Below are 17,841 nucleotides of genomic sequence, written 5' to 3'. Positions count from 1 at the left end.
GCAGAGTGGGCAGTGCGGATAACGTTCATGCTTAAACCTATTCAGATAGTATTTAAAGCATCCATGTCCCGTCAACAGTTGCGTTAAGTAGTAGTCCACATGTCCATGCTTCCGTCCCAGCCATCTCTGCAGTTCTGGGATAAGCTTATACGTCCATCGTCCTTTGCTACTATTTACCCACCTCTCTTGCCACTTAGCAATGGTCAGTTCTCTGCACCTTTTCCGTAAGGATTCTGCAGATGCGACCCCTGTGCTGCCTGCGCGGATGGTAGCTGATTCCACTGCCAGCAGATCAATCGGTATGCCTCCCGATATTACCAGCGCCGCGTCATGGGATACAGTGCGGAACGCACAGCATACCCGTAGTACACACATTCTCTACACGGAGTCGCCGTCTTGCATATAACTTCCATTTTTTGTGGCTCGAGCCCATATGGGAGAAGCGTACATCAGCGTCGATGTGACAGCACTAACCAGTAATCTAAGTCCTGGTTGCCTTGGTCCCCGAGTGTTCGCCATAATTCGCGAGATCGCGGCCGCGGTCCTACTTGCCTTGCCACTAGCGTACGCTAGATGTTCTTTGAAAGAAAGCCGGTGGTCGATCATGACAACCAAGTATTTTAGGCTTGGACGCGATGTAATTGTGGCTTCTCCAATTTTGATAGTAGCTGCCTCCACCTTCTGCCTGCTACTTATCAGGACTGCTTCAGTCTTGTGCGCTGCCAAGGCGAGCCCCTTGGAGTCGAGCCATGCGCTTGCTCGTTTCCCCGCTTCGATGCGATTCTTTCCGCATCTGGGAGTTTCTTTGCCGTAACCACTATGGCCACGTCATCCGCGAAACCGATGAGTCGTGCCCCTTCGGGCATCGTGATCCTAAGTATCCCATCGTACATGACATTCCATAACAAAGGGCCTAGGACTGATCCTTGGGGAACTCCCCCGGTGACCCTGTGGGTCGATTGCCCGGAATCAGTTTCGTACAGGAGCAGGCGACCTTCAAAGTAGCTCGCTATTACTCTCTGTATATACACTGGTACATTTAGGTTGCTCAGTGCATTTAGTGTGTGGTGCCTGCTGGCGGAGTTGAAAGCGTTTTTTACATTCAACGTTGCCGCTATGCAGTACTGCTTAGTGCCGTACAACCACCTTTTCCCCTCAATGGCTTTATCTGCGATTTCACACAGTTTACCGACGGCGTCGATGGTGGATAGTCCCTTCCGAAAACCATACTGCATCTCTGAGAGGCCGTTGGTTTCGACAAGGGCACCTTCTAGCCGGGAGTGGATTATTGTTTCGAGAATTTTACCCACCGTGTCCAGCATGCAGAGTGGCCTATACGAAAAAGGCTCCTCCGCGGGTTTTTCCCCCTTTGGTATGAGTACCAGCCGCTGTGTTTTCCAGCGGCTAGGGAACACACCTTCCGTTAGGCATGCATTATGCATGTCAACGTACTCTTTAGTACTTGCTTTTATGGCAATTTTGAGAACTTTATTCGGGATTCCATCTGGTCCCAGTGCCTTGTCGTCCAGTATTGTCTTCAATACCTGGAGGACTTCTTCGCCACTTGTGAGCTTTATGCTCGCCCTGTTCACGATCAGTGAGGTTCGCGCCATACCCTCTTGCTCTGGGAATAGTGTTTCCACTATCCTTTTTAGGCTGACTGGGCATGTCGGTGATGGCCGACTAAATACCCGCAGCCGATTTGTGACGAGTTTATATGCGAAGCCCCATGGGTTGGAGTCTATTTCTTCGCATATATTGTTAAAGCACCTGCGTTTGCTCTCTTTTATAGTTTTTTCCAGGGCTCGTCTTTTTTCCGTGAAGTATATTTGGAGTGCCTCAAATTCGGGCCTTCCTCTTGAGCGTTGGTATGCGCGTCTTGCCCTGTGGAAGTCTTTCCTGGCTTCCGCAATGGATTGGTTCCACCAGTATGCAGGTCTTCTTCTTGATGGGGTTTTCCCTCTTCTCTGCATAGATGCATCACAGGCTACCTTGGTGTACTCTGCGATGTTGTTTGCCCTTTCTTCAGCTGAGCCGCTTGTGGAGAGGAACAACATCTGTACCATCTCCACGTCTAGCGATTCTATTTTGTACCCTGGCACGGTCTTAGGGACTCGTGGTGGGCCACTTCTAGAATTTATCGTGCATATTATTGCTGCATGGTCACTACCCGTGTAGGTGTCACTAACCTCCCAGCTGGAGCCCGAGGACAATCCAGCGTTCACAAATGTGAGGTCAATGATAGAACTGGTGCCGGCTCTTGAAAAAGTCGGTTTTGTTCCAGAGTTCAGCAGCACTAGGTCAAGTGCGGCGAAGCTCTCAAGTAGCGCCTTTCACCTCGCGTTGGTTCGGGGGGAGCCCCACTCCGTAGCCCAGGCATTAAAGTCCCCGGCAATTACGGCGGGGCGATTTTCCCGGGCGTCTTCTGCAATCTCTTCGAGCGCAGATGTTGCCTGGGGAAGGCTAAGGCTTGGCGGCAGGTAACAGCTATAGAAAGCTATACCATTCACTTGGGCCCTAGCGAAGCAATTTCCGCATTTTTTCTTGCTACTCTGTCGCCTTGGATTACCGCAGCTCCATATTGCCGATTTTTTGCTATTATTTGTTACCCATTCTCCGGAATTTTTATTCCTGTATTGCTCGCCTATGAGTGCCATGTCTACGTTTTTCTCGATGACATTTTAATCTAGCAACGATTGGGCAACCTCGCAATGGTTTAGGTTAATCTGAAGGAACTTCATTTACCCCTAAGCCCTTGCATAGCCCTCCTGAAGTACGGGCATTTCCCACTCTTTGTTGGGTGATCGCAATCTTTCTCCTTTTTGTGTTTGCATAGCATGCAGCAGGCCTTTGCTTTGCAGCCTCTGGCTTGGTGCTCCTTTGCGCCACAGTTGTAGCAGCATTTTGAGCAGTCCTCCTGGACCCTGCAATTCCCTGCTATATGGTTAAACTCCATACATTTAAAACACCTTTTAGGTGTTAGCTTAGGGCGGAGCCTTATTTTGCCCTTCTCCAAATGTCGCCTCCCTATGTCGGGCATAACTCTTAGTGTGGCGGTTTGGGTGCCTCCGTATGCCACGCGGATTCTGGCAGTTCCACATCGAATTGTGATTGAACCGCACATAAGATGTCTGCTTTGTCGGTGGTCTCATCGATGTCTTTTACCTCGATCAGCATTGTCTCAGTCAGCGCTCTGACGTCGACATTGTTGCCCAGGACAGCCTTCATTGTGGTCTGAAGCTCTACAGTTTTTGGGTCAGAGAGCTTGCTTAGAATCACTAGGAGTTCCCCCTTTGCTGTTCGCCTAACGGCCTGTACTGCTTGTCCTAGCTCCTTAAGCTGCGGTTCAGCCTTAACCTTTTTAAGGATGTCGGCATAGGACCCTCCAGCAGAGTCTGCGATAACTATCGCGCCGCTAAGTGGCGGTCGCACTTTGGGCTTCCGAACCTTCTGCTTCACCTGTGTCCACTCCTCTGGCTTCTTCCCAGGTTTTTGGGGCTTGCTGGTGCTAACTGTTCCAGCATGTTTCCCTTTCCTTACACCTTGACTGGCATCGATTTCGTCGACTATATCCCTCATGAAGTTAGTAATGAAACGCTTTCCTTCCATTAGCTTCTTCAGCTCCATGGCCTTTGATCCCAGGCCCGTCAGCTGCTTCAGCATATCCCCCTGCTTCTCATCAGCAGCTTTTGGGCTGCTTTTATCTCCTGCTGGGGGGTGCCAGGCTGCCTGCCACTGCACTCCACCCTTTTTTCTGGCTTTTTTCTGGCCCCTAGGCTAGCGCCAGGGTGTTGTGCCCCGATCCCCTGCCCGCCATTTCCCCGCCTGGGGAGTTCGATGGTACTGCAGGAAGCTTGGATCTTTACTCGCAGTATCCTGCTGTTTTTCGATCGGACTTTAATATTTTTATGAATTATTTAATAAAAGGGATAAGTCTTAGTAATAAGGCTTATGGTTTTTATTTTCTAATTTTTTTAAAAGAGCCGCCCAAAATTCCCTACGTGCTACGGCACGCACTTATGTGCTTGGCCTGCACCCTGTCCGAAGCTTGCTGCTATAGCACCCGCAGCCCCTTTCGCACACTACGATCAGCTGGTCGCGCAAGCGCTTTCCACCACTGATTCAGTGTTTGCGAAAATAGAAAGCGCGAGTGAAAAAAATTTTGCAACTGCTAAACAAACAACGAGTGGAAAGTAATAAGAGGCAGAGATGCCTCCCCTCCCTCATCTACGACCGGCCCCTGCATGGCCGCCAAACCTGTTGGGGATAGATTCCCAAGCTGCTCCTGGATGTCGTCCACGGCATCCCGTCCACCAGCTGATGTCCAGGTGCGTGTCCCAAGTGCTCCACGCCGGATGGCCGGCTGCGCTTCTGGTTATACCCGTTACTCGTAGAGTAAAAGGGTATACTAGATTCGTCGGAAAGTATGTAACAGGCAGAAGGAAGCGTTTCCGACCCCATAAAGTATATATATTCTTGATCAGGATCACTAGCCGAGTCGATCTAGCCATGTCCGTCTGTCCGTCTGTCCGTCTGTTCGGATGAACGCTGAGATCTTGGAAACTATGAGAGCTAGGCTATTGAGATTTGGCGAGCAGATTCCTGAGCTTCTTACGCAGCGCAAGTTTGTTTCAGTAGAGTGCCACGCCCACTCTAACGCCCACAAACCGCCCAAGACTGTGGCTTCTACAGTTTTGATGCTAGAGTAAAAATTTAAACTGAAATGAATTGTTCTCATCAATACCTATCGATTTACCCAAAAAAAAGTTTGCCACGCCCACTTTAACGCCCACAAACCGCCCACAAACTTCAAAAAATCGTAAATATGAACGCGGATATCTCGGAAACTATCAAATATAGAGTATTGGGATTTCAGATTTAGATTCCGTAGCCTTGTACGTAGCGCAAGTTTGTTATGCGAATATGCCACGCCCACTCTAACGCCCACAAACCGCCCAAGCCTGTGGCGCCCACAATTTTTATGCTAGACTAAAAATTTTAACTGAAATGTATTGGTCTCGTCAATGCCTATCGATTGATCCAAAAAAAAATTTGCCACGCCTACCCTAACGCCCACAATGCTTAAATCTGTCTTCCGCCGGTAGGTGGCGCATTTAAATATTTCTTTGCTGCTTGCATATCTCTATTTCCCTTTGGTCCCTTTAGCTGAGTAACGGGTATCTGATAGTCGAGGTACTCGACTGATCCAGAACATACAATGAAAAATTGATCCAGAACATACATATCCATCCTACTGACCTACAAGAAAACAAAAATAAAAAAATGAATTTTCATGAGGAAATTGATCAATTTATTGAACAATTTAAAGAACAGATAATTGTTCAGCATTTTCAATACCTTCTAAACACAAAAACTATGTTCATGTTCATGAATCGAGGTGGACATGATCTCAAAACTACGAATTATGGTGAATACTTTACATTTTGTAATCCAGAAATGACGTTGGAAACGTGCGCCTGCTTCTTCTATGCAAATCGCCGGAACAAAGTCTTTCTGACTAATTTCAAAATATAATAATAAAAATGTTAGCAATACCAAATAATAAATGTATTATTATGCTACAAAATAAACTTCTGACTTTTTATTTCGAGTTAAAATTACAGGTACGGAGAATGGAAAATATTTCCTTGACTGAGATATGTCGGCTACTTGCGAGTTGTTGCGCGGTCGTGATTTCAACCCCTATTATGGGAACGTATTAGAGCTAGCAGTCAGCCGTGAGGTCGTTGGCGTGAGGCCCTTCTGGGTTGAGCATGTGTCCCTTTTATTGCGGTCAGGTAATTGACAGGTGCGCATGTTCGGGTAGCTCTTGCTTGAATCCCTGCTATGACAGTCTGTTTATGATCCATTTGTGGAAAGGAGAGAATCTTAGACAATTTACCAGTTAAACGTTCTGGGGCGGAAAAAAAATGTGTATTTGAAAATAATCCACACCTGAGAATCATTAACTTGTGAGATTTATTTTATTGGAGTTCTTTTGATTTCTAAATTAGTTTTACAATAATAGGAAACATTATTCCCCAACATGATCGGACATGTTCCTCTAAGATAACCATCTTTGAATACTTTGGGTGTGCGACCTTTCACACGTGCACAGCAACACCTGTGATAATGAGGCAAAAGGGTACGTGATCACACCTTTCTCCAACATGATCGGATATGTGCCTGTAAGATAACAACCTTTGGATACTATGGTTGTGCGACCTTTCTCACGTGCACCTTTCTCACCCGACTATTAATTGCACATATTAAGGGGAAGGATACATAATCAATATTGTCACATGGGGATGTGGGGGCGATGGGGCAATTAAGTATACTCTTTATAGACATGACATGACTCGTTATAGACATGACATTTTTATGAGTTCAAAGTCCATTAAAATCACTAAATTTATTGGATTATGCTAATTGTCCCAGAACCCGCATACGTTAATGAGGGGGGAGGGGGGGCTTGGGGCCATTAATATGCTAATTGTCCCAGAACCCATCTTTCCCTACTACTGATTTAATTTGAATAATAGAAGAGAGTGGTTGACAGAGTCAAAGGCCTTACTAAAATCTGTATATATAACGTCAGTCTGCATTTTTTTCTTAAATCCATTAATTACAATAGATGACAATTCAAGAAGGTTGGTGGTGACCATGCTGACTCATTGTTGCAAATGAGACGTAATAATACGTTCAAATGCTTTAGGAATTGCCGACAATTTGAAAAAAATTTGCCACGCCTACCCTAACGCCCACAATGCTTAAATCTGTCTTCCGCCGGTAGGTGGCGCATTTAAATATTGCTTTGCTGCTTGCATATCTCTATTTCCCTTTGGTCCCTTTAGCTGAGTAACGGGTATCTGATAGTCGAGGTACTCGACTATAGCGTTCTTCCTTGTTTTATGCTGAAAACTTTAAGGAATAAACGGATCGATTTTAGAACGCGTCCGCACTCTCTGCTTTCACAACTCTCTCTCTGTGTGTGTGTAGAAAATAAAAAGTAGAAAATAAAAAAAGTGAAGTGTGCGATAAAAGAGTATATTGTTTGATGCCATCATGGAAAAAATATCCGATAAATTTAATAGATATAGCACCACGGTAACAGCAAAAATATATTTAAAGCCTTCAAAAATGCGGAGAAAGTGAAGTGAAAGAGTATATTGTTTTGATGTTATTGTGGGAAAGAATCTAATATATTTAATAGATATTGCTCCACTATAACATAAAAAAATTTCTTTAAAGCCTTCAAAATGCGGAGAGAGTAAAGTGAGATAAAGAGTATATTGTTTTGACGTTATTGTGTGGAAAAATCTAATATATTTGAAAGATCTTTAAACACGATAACTTCAAAAATATATTTAAAGCCTTCAAAATGCGGAGAAAGTGAAGTGGGATAAGGAGTATATTCTTTTATTGTTATTGTGTGGAAAAATCTAATAAATTTCATAGATCTTTCGTCACGATAACGTAAAAATATAAAAGAAAAAGAATAAAAGAAAATATAAAAGAAAACAAGAAAGAACGCTATAGTCGAGTGCCTCGACTATCAGATACCCGTTACTCAGCTAAAGGGACCAAAGGGAAATGGAAATAAGCAAGCAGCAAAGCAAGACTGAAATGCGCCACCTACCGGCGGTAGACAGATTTAAGCGTTATGGGCGTTAGGGTGGGCGTGGCAAATTTTTTTTTTAGTCAATCGATAGGTATTGACGAGACCGATACAGTTCAGTTAAAATTTTGTATCTAGCATGAAAATTGTGGGCGCCACAGGCTTGGGCGGTTTGTGGGCGTTAGAGTGGGCGTGGCATATTCGCGTATCAAAATTGCGCTGCGTACAAAGCTACGGAATCTAAATCTGAAACCGTGATTCTATATCTTTGATAGTTTCCGAGATATCCACGTTCATATTTACGATTTTTTGAAGTTTGGGGGCGGTTTGTGGGCGATAAAGTGGGCGTGGCAAACTTTTTTTAAAGTCAATCGATAGGTATTGATGAGAACAATACATTTCAGTTAAAATTTTTATTCTAGCATCAAAACTGTAGGAGCCACAGTTTTGGGCGGTTTGTGGGCGTAAAAGTGGGCGTGGCACTCTACTGAAACAAACTTGCGCTGCGTAAGAAGCTCAGGAATCTGCACGCCAAATCTCAATAGCTAGCTCTCATAGTTTCCAAGATCTCAGCGTTCATCCGGACAGACAGACGGACAGACGGACAGACGGACAGACGGACATGGCTAGATCGACTCGGCTAGTGATCCTGATCAAGAATATATATACTTTATGGGGTCGGAAACGCTTCCTTCTGCCTGTTACATACTTTCCGACGAATCTAGTATACCCTTTTACTCTACGAGTAACGGGTATAATAATATACGTACATATATTACTTTTAAACGAGTAACGTCAAAAAATATATTTTTAAAGGCTTCAAAAATGCAGAGAAAGTGAAGTGAGATAAAAAGAGTATATTGTTTTCTATGGTTACAAATTTTTTGTACTATATTAATATTCACATAATACAAGAGTTTGAAAACCGAAGAAAATAATATACATACATATATAACTTTTAAACGAGAGTGAGAGGACAAGTGGGAGGGGATGTGAGAGGGGAAGTGGGAGGGGGGAGGGGGGGAGTGGGCGCTATCGCAAACGAGAGTGAGAGTCCGAGGACTAGCGGGAGGGGAAGTGAGCGCAACCCCCCAGAGGGTCAAGCCCCATGACAAGCGGGAGGGGAAGTGTGAGGGGAAGTGAGCGCAACCCAACAGAGATTCAAGTCCCAGGACAAGCGGGAGGGGAAGGGGGAGGGGAAGTGAGCGCGGCCCCAGAAGCTTCCACAACAACAACTTCCGCTCGCGATAAGCGCCCCCGCACCAGCGATAAGAATTCTGATCCAGAACATACAATGAAAAATTGATCCAGAACATACATATCCATCCTACTGACCTACAAGAAAACAAAAATAAAAAAATGAATTTTCATGAGGAAATTGATCAATTTATTGAACAATTTAAAGAACAGATAATTGTTCAGCATTTTCAATACCTTCTAAACACAAAAACTATGTTCATGTTCATGAATCGAGGTGGACATGATCTCAAAACTACGAATTATGGTGAATACTTTACATTTTGTAATCCAGAAATGACGTTGGAAACGTGCGCCTGCTTCTTCTATGCAAATCGCCGGAACAAAGTCTTTCTGACTAATTTCAAAATATAATAATAAAAATGTTCGCAATACCAAATAATAAATGTATTATTATGCTACAAAATAAACTTCTGACTTTTTATTTCGAGTTAAAATTACAGGTACGGAGAATGGAAAATATTTCCTTGACTGAGATATGTCGGCTACTTGCGAGTTGTTGCGCGGTCGTGATTTCAACCCCTACTATGGGAACGTATTAGAGCTAGCAGTCAGCCGTGAGGTCGTTGGCGTGAGGCCCTTCTGGGTTGAGCATGTGTCCCTTTTATTGCGGTCAGGTAATTGACAGGTGCGCATGTTCGGGTAGCTCTTGCTTGAATCCCTGCTATGACAGTCTGTTTATGATCCATTTGTGGAAAGGAGAGAATCTTAGACAATTTACCAGTTAAACGTTCTGGGGCGGAAAAAAAATGTGTATTTGAAAATAATCCACACCTGAGAATCATTAACTTGTGAGATTTATTTTATTGGAGTTCTTTTGATTTCTAAACTAGTTTTACAATAATAGGAAACATTATTCCCCAACATGATCGGACATGTTCCTCTAAGATAACCATCTTTGAATACTTTGGGTGTGCGACCTTTCACACGTGCACAGCAACACCTGTGATAATGAGGCAAAAGGGTACGTGATCACACCTTTCTCCAACATGATCGGATATGTTCCTGTAAGATAACAACCTTTGGATACTATGGTTGTGCGACCTTTCTCACGTGCACCTTTCTCACCCGACTATTAATTGCACATATTAAGGGGAAGGATACATAATCAATATTGTCACATGGGGATGTGGGGGCGATGGGGCAATTAAGTATACTCTTTATAGACATGACATGACTCGTTATAGACATGACATTTTTATGAGTTCAAAGTCCATTAAAATCACTAAATTTATTGGATTATGCTAATTGTCCCAGAACCCGCATACGTTAATGAGGGGGGAGGGGGGGCTTGGGGCCATTAATATGCTAATTGTCCCAGAACCCATCTTTCCCTACTACTGATTTAATTTGAATAATAGAAGAGAGTGGTTGACAGAGTCAAAGGCCTTACTAAAATCTGTATATATAACGTCAGTCTGCATTTTTTTCTTAAATCCATTAATTACAATAGATGACAATTCAAGAAGGTTGGTGGTGACCATGCTGACTCATTGTTGCAAATGAGACGTAATAATACGTTCAAACGCTTTAGGAATTGCCGACAATTTGAAAAAAATTTGCCACGCCTACCCTAACGCCCACAATGCTTAAATCTGTCTTCCGCCGGTAGGTGGCGCATTTAAATATTGCTTTGCTGCTTGCATATCTCTATTTCCCTTTGGTCCCTTTAGCTGGGTAACGGGTATCTGATAGTCGAGGTACTCGACTATAGCGTTCTTCCTTGTTTTATGCTGAAAACTTTAAGGAATAAACGGATCGATTTTAGAACGCGTCCGCACTCTCTGCTTTCACAACTCTCTCTCTGTGTGTGTGTAGAAAATAAAAAGTAGATAATAAAAAGTAGAAAATAAAAAAAGTGAAGTGTGCGATAAAAGAGTATATTGTTTGATGCCATCATGGAAAAAATATCCGATAAATTTAATAGATATAGCACCACGGTAACAGCAAAAATATATTTAAAGCCTTCAAAAATGCGGAGAAAGTGAAGTGAAAGAGTATATTGTTTTGATGTTATTGTGGGAAAGAATCTAATATATTTAATAGATATTGCTCCACTATAACATAAAAAAATTTCTTTAAAGCCTTCAAAATGCGAAGAGAGTAAAGTGAGATAAAGAGTATATTGTTTTGACGTTATTGTGTGGAAAAATCTAATATATTTGAAAGATCTTTAAACACGATAACTTCAAAAATATATTTAAAGCCTTCAAAATGCGGAGAAAGTGAAGTGGGATAAGGAGTATATTCTTTTATTGTTATTGTGTGGAAAAATCTAATAAATTTCATAGATCTTTCGTCACGATAACGTAAAAATATAAAAGAAAAAGAATAAAAGAAAATATAAAAGAAAACAAGAAAGAACGCTATAGTCGAGTGCCTCGACTATCAGATACCCGTTACTCAGCTAAAGGGACCAAAGGGAAATGGAAATAAGCAAGCAGCAAAGCAAGACTGAAATGCGCCACCTACCGGCGGTAGACAGATTTAAGCGTTATGGGCGTTAGGGTGGGCGTGGCAAATTTTTTTTTTAGTCAATCGATAGGTATTGACGAGACCGATACAGTTCAGTTAAAATTTTGTATCTAGCATGAAAATTGTGGGCGCCACAGGCTTGGGCGGTTTGTGGGCGTTAGAGTGGGCGTGGCATATTCGCGTATCAAAATTGCGCTGCGTACAAAGCTACGGAATCTAAATCTGAAACCGTGATTCTATATCTTTGATAGTTTCCGAGATATCCACGTTCATATTTACGATTTTTTGAAGTTTGGGGGCGGTTTGTGGGCGATAAAGTGGGCGTGGCAAACTTTTTTTAAAGTCAATCGATAGGTATTGATGAGAACAATACATTTCAGTTAAAATTTTTATTCTAGCATCAAAACTGTAGGAGCCACAGTTTTGGGCGGTTTGTGGGCGTAAAAGTGGGCGTGGCACTCTACTGAAACAAACTTGCGCTGCGTAAGAAGCTCAGGAATCTGCACGCCAAATCTCAATAGCTAGCTCTCATAGTTTCCAAGATCTCAGCGTTCATCCGGACAGACAGACGGACAGACGGACAGACGGACAGACGGACATGGCTAGATCGACTCGGCTAGTGATCCTGATCAAGAATATATATACTTTATGGGGTCGGAAACGCTTCCTTCTGCCTGTTACATACTTTCCGACGAATCTAGTATACCCTTTTACTCTACGAGTAACGGGTATAATAATATACGTACATATATTACTTTTAAACGAGTAACGTCAAAAAATATATTTTTAAAGGCTTCAAAAATGCAGAGAAAGTGAAGTGAGATAAAAAGAGTATATTGTTTTCTATGGTTACAAATTTTTTGTACTATATTAATATTCACATAATACAAGAGTTTGAAAACCGAAGAAAATAATATACATACATATATAACTTTTAAACGAGAGTGAGAGGACAAGTGGGAGGGGATGTGAGAGGGGAAGTGGGAGGGGGGAGGGGGGGAGTGGGCGCTATCGCAAACGAGAGTGAGAGTCCGAGGACTAGCGGGAGGGGAAGTGAGCGCAACCCCCCAGAGGGTCAAGCCCCATGACAAGCGGGAGGGGAAGTGTGAGGGGAAGTGAGCGCAACCCAACAGAGAGTCAAGTCCCAGGACAAGCGGGAGGGGAAGGGGGAGGGGAAGTGAGCGCGGCCCCAGAAGCTTCCACAACAACAACTTCCGCTCGCGATAAGCGCCCCCGCACCAGCGATAAGAATTCTGATCCAGAACATACAATGAAAAATTGATCCAGAACATACATATCCATCCTACTGACCTACAAGAAAACAAAAATAAAAAAATGAATTTTCATGAGGAAATTGATCAATTTATTGAACAATTTAAAGAACAGATAATTGTTCAGCATTTTCAATACCTTCTAAACACAAAAACTATGTTCATGTTCATGAATCGAGGTGGACATGATCTCAAAACTACGAATTATGGTGAATACTTTACATTTTGTAATGCAGAAATGACGTTGGAAACGTGCGCCTGCTTCTTCTATGCAAATCGCCGGAACAAAGTCTTTCTGACTAATTTCAAAATATAATAATAAAAATGTTCGCAATACCAAATAATAAATGTATTATTATGCTACAAAATAAACTTCTGACTTTTTATTTCGAGTTAAAATTACAGGTACGGAGAATGGAAAATATTTCCTTGACTGAGATATGTCGGCTACTTGCGAGTTGTTGCGCGGTCGTGATTTCAACCCCTATTATGGGAACGTATTAGAGCTAGCAGTCAGCCGTGAGGTCGTTGGCGTGAGGCCCTTCTGGGTTGAGCATGTTATGCTATGACATGTTTATGATCCATTTGTGGAAAGGAGAGAATCTTAGACAATTTACCAGTTAAACGTTCTGGGGCGGAAAAAAAATGTGTATTTGAAAATAATCCACACCTGAGAATCATTAACTTGTGAGATTTATTTTATTGGAGTTCTTTTGATTTCTAAATTAGTTTTACAATAATAGGAAACATTATTCCCCAACATGATCGGACATGTTCCTCTAAGATAACCATCTTTGAATACTTTGGGTGTGCGACCTTTCACACGTGCACAGCAACACCTGTGATAATGAGGCAAAAGGGTACGTGATCACACCTTTCTCCAACATGATCGGATATGTTCCTGTAAGATAACAACCTTTGGCTACTATGGTTGTGCGACCTTTCTCACGTGCACCTTTCTCACCCGACTATTAATTGCACATATTAAGGGGAAGGATACATAATCAATATTGTCACATGGGGATGTGGGGGCGATGGGGCAATTAAGTATACTCTTTATAGACATGACATGACTCGTTATAGACATGACATTTTTATGAGTTCAAAGTCCATTAAAATCACTAAATTTATTGGATTATGCTAATTGTCCCAGAACCCGCATACGTTAATGAGGGGGGAGGGGGGGCTTGTGGCCATTAATATGCTAATTGTCCCAGAACCCATCTTTCCCTACTACTGATTTAATTTGAATAATAGAAGAGAGTGGTTGACAGAGTCAAAGGCCTTACTAAAATCTGTATATATAACGTCAGTCTGCATTTTTTTCTTAAATCCATTAATTACAATAGATGACAATTCAAGAAGGTTGGTGGTGACCATGCTGACTCATTGTTGCAAATGAGACGTAATAATACGTTCAAATGCTTTAGGAATTGCCGACAATTTGAAAATACCTCTATAATTCTGGGCATCCGCTTTCGCACCCTTTTTGTGAAGTGAAATGATAAAAGAGTCCTTCCAGATATTAGGAAAAACTGATGTTGAAATAGACAACTTATAAAGTTTAAGCATCGGTTTACATACGGTTGACGCACAAAACTTAAGCACACACCCGGGGAGTCCATCTGGACCGGGAGAATATGTTGGCGTTGTTGTTCCTAAGTCTCTTAGGAGAGAACTTTCCGTAATTTCAGGGGTAAAAATACAATTTGCCCTATTTAGCAGCCGAACTATAAGTAGTTTGGAAAAACTCGGCAAATAAATCAGCAATTTAAGAATCCGTCGATGCCTCCATCGAGTTAAATCGTACCGATGAAGGCAATGCCGACGACTTACGCTTGGCATTAACAAAGTTATAAAACTGCTTCGGATCATTTGAAAATTCGAATTTACATCGATTTAAATACATAGAATAGCAATGACTATTAAGAACATTAAAGTCCGATCGAGCCACCACATATTTCGAAAAATCAGAAGGCTTACGCGATTTTTTTATACTTTTTATAGGTGTTTGTTTTAAGGGTTTTAAGTCTTTGAAGCGCATTGGTAAACCAAGGAGGCCTGTTTAGCTTTGAAGGAAGCCTATCAGGAACCCATTCATTAAAAAAAGTATTTAACACAATATAGAATAGTTCAGTGGCACTTTCAATATCCATACAATTGTACAAGGCTGTCCAATTATATTGTGTTATGTTTGCCATTATATTTTAATTAAAAGATTTGTCATTTGTTACAACTGCCATGGGCAGATCTTTATTTGGGGATCGTCAAAATATGAATGACTTACAGCTAGCTATTTGCGGCTGCGCTGCCTGCAAACATTGGCAGCGGCCGTCATATATATTGAAGTATATGCTCGCAATTGTATTTGTGCTGGTAGCACTGAGAGCGCGAGAGAAGTTGTACATGCATGCCTTGTATGTGTCTGCACTCGGGCCATGGGAATATGCTGACACTAGCACTTCCCATAAGTTGGGCTCTGAGGCGCATTCATATTTCGGCTGGCCGCAAAAGCTTAGCGGCCGGCACTTTTGTATTTGCTTAAGTACACTGTAACACAATGTTGGTGTCGGTACAGTGGGTACTCGCTACAATGATACATGCATACTACATCTCCCTCTTTTTGAAAAATAACGTAATTCTATGAAGTTATTTTCTTACTATATGTATATGAAATATAAATGAACATCTTGTTTTATCACTGTGGTCGGCAGTACACGTAGTGGCGAAGCGCGCAAGAGAGCGTGCGAAGACAACTACTATATATAGCCGCAGAATTAAAAATCTGCCATTATGGTCCGATCGTAACGAGTGATACACCAATCGAAAGGTATCGCAAAAACTAAGAAAACTGCATACCAAGACTTTCGAAATATAGATTTGTTTGGGAGAAAAAGCGGTGAAAGTGTAAAAGTAAAAATTTAGAAAATTGGATCTGCTGGATACGGTGGGGATAAAAGCCCCCGGCTGTTCAGCTAGTTTTATTCTTACTAAGAATACGAGTCGAATGACACCTTGTTGAAATACAATGTCCCGTTTAAAAGTAATTCAAAAAACAAGATTTTCTTCTTCTTCCCAAAATGAAAATGTTTGTCCCTTTGTTTGTGGGTCTGTATGCATCCCATCTTAGTTTTAGGGTTTTGGAAACCCTATGAGTGTATATAGTAGCTTGAATTAGAAAACGTTTGTTCTACGACTTTTGGAAAAACCCGCTAGTTTAGCGGGAAATCCAAAAAAAAAAGGCCAGATGCAAAATACTTATAGTATCTAAACAACTAATGCTACAGAACCGTGCTATATATCTCTGAAAAGATAATTTAATTTGCTAAATACCCTTCATATAGTAAAGTTGTCTGAATATAATAGATTTAGAGTTATGACAAAAAGTTATTTCTTAAAACCACTTTTTGACTATTTTCTCAAATTTGAGTCGAACGATTTCTTTTTAAATTTTAAATCATATAGCCCTTGAGATTCCTCAACTTTTGATATATAACATTTTTTGCCCTAAAAATTACCCTTTGGAAGATATTAAGCGATAAATAGTGCAACTCTTTTCAGCTCCGTATACGTCATATTTCATACTTATTGGAATAAACAAGAAAAAAACCAATTCGATGAAAAATATTCTTATTAGATTTCTTCAAACGGAAAATCTGTTATGGTTTTAGGGTCCTTTACTTGCATTAAGCTAATTAACTTGATCTATTTGTTCTACCACTTTGGAAAACCCGCTAGATCGCACTATAGGCTGGCTGAACACTTTTTGTGGCCAAAATTAATAACTTCAAGCTAAACCAAATATTTGAGTTCGGTTCTTATATTTGGGCTTATAATTAGCAAATTAACAGAAAAAAGGCGTGGCAACGCCCCTTTTTGGAGAAATTTCTTGTTATATCATAAAAAATAATATAAAAATAGATAAGAAAATACTTACCCTAAAAACAAAACTTAATATAAAGGTGTATATTTTTGATTTGGATTTATATTGATATAATGAACATATATTTAGAAAAAAGGTGTGGCACCGCCCATTTTTTACATGTTACCGCCCTTACGCGCAGCCCCACTAGGTGAATTTATTAATAATTTAATATTCCCAGTCGTGGGTTTGATAAAATTTGAAGCTGCTCTTCTCTGAGCCCTTGCTCCCGGCAACAAATAAGGCAATTTTGGCCTGCCATTTATGAAAGCCTCAATGTGGGATGTAAGCCAAGTTAAGTACTTTCTTTTGAAATGACTCAAATTTATTTTGCAAGATGTCCATTTACGGGACAAACTATGACAAAAAGCTTCGCTTTGTTTTTTTAAAACATCCTCATAAGCATCTGATCCAGATATCGAAGGTCTAAATCTGTCAAATATTGCCTGCTTTGTCTCTCCAGAACTCCAAATCCCAAACAATTTTGTATTGGCCAATCTGAGGTTGTGACCTAAAAAGGTAAATTGCGACGAAAGTGCGCAAAAGTGCACTTTAGGATAGCATTCATATGAACAAGAACTGAACTACCGACAACACAGTGTAAATATTAAGGTGAAACTAGGTGAAACTCACTTTATATCTCTATTTAAAGTTAGTTTTTATTGTAAATTTGTACACGTAAAGCGACTATAAAAAACACTCAATTACAGGGACAACACAAACAAATCCAACTTGTGACGACCACAAACATAAAGTACAAACCGCTATCTTTCGATGCCATTATAACTTGTTTGGTAAAAACTTTGTTTGGTGCCTTATTTTTATAATTTTAAACCGACTCTTTTTTTCACAAAGTAGATTTCGTGCGCCCGTGACACTGAACAGCTGTTTTAACAGCCGATACTTTAACAGATCGTGACTCTGTTAAAATTTCTGTTACGTAACATTGAAGTTTGAAGTTTTCCCAACACTTTGACGTCATTAGATTTTAATATTAACGACTTTCGAAAAATGGATTTTTGGCCACAAAAAGTGGTCAGCCAGCCTATAGTGGATCGGCGGGAAATATAAGAAACGACAGGTTTCTCTCGGAATCTGAAACTATACAGCCCTTGAGATTCCAAGCTTGTGCTATTAAAATAGCTAATTGAAGCGATAAAACTTGTTATTAAAAAGTTCAATAATCATGGGGTCGACTCCTAGTCATGGTATTGGGGTACTTAAACTCTTGTGCAAAAATAAACTTCTGATATCAAACAGAAACACCTCTTAAAGAGATAAAAAGTAGTGGCGAACGC

Source organism: Drosophila subpulchrella, unplaced genomic scaffold, assembly GCF_014743375.2.
Source record: "Drosophila subpulchrella strain 33 F10 #4 breed RU33 unplaced genomic scaffold, RU_Dsub_v1.1 Primary Assembly Seq36, whole genome shotgun sequence".
NCBI lineage: Eukaryota > Metazoa > Arthropoda > Insecta > Diptera > Drosophilidae > Drosophila > Drosophila subpulchrella.
This window is presented reverse-complemented; position numbering follows the sequence as displayed.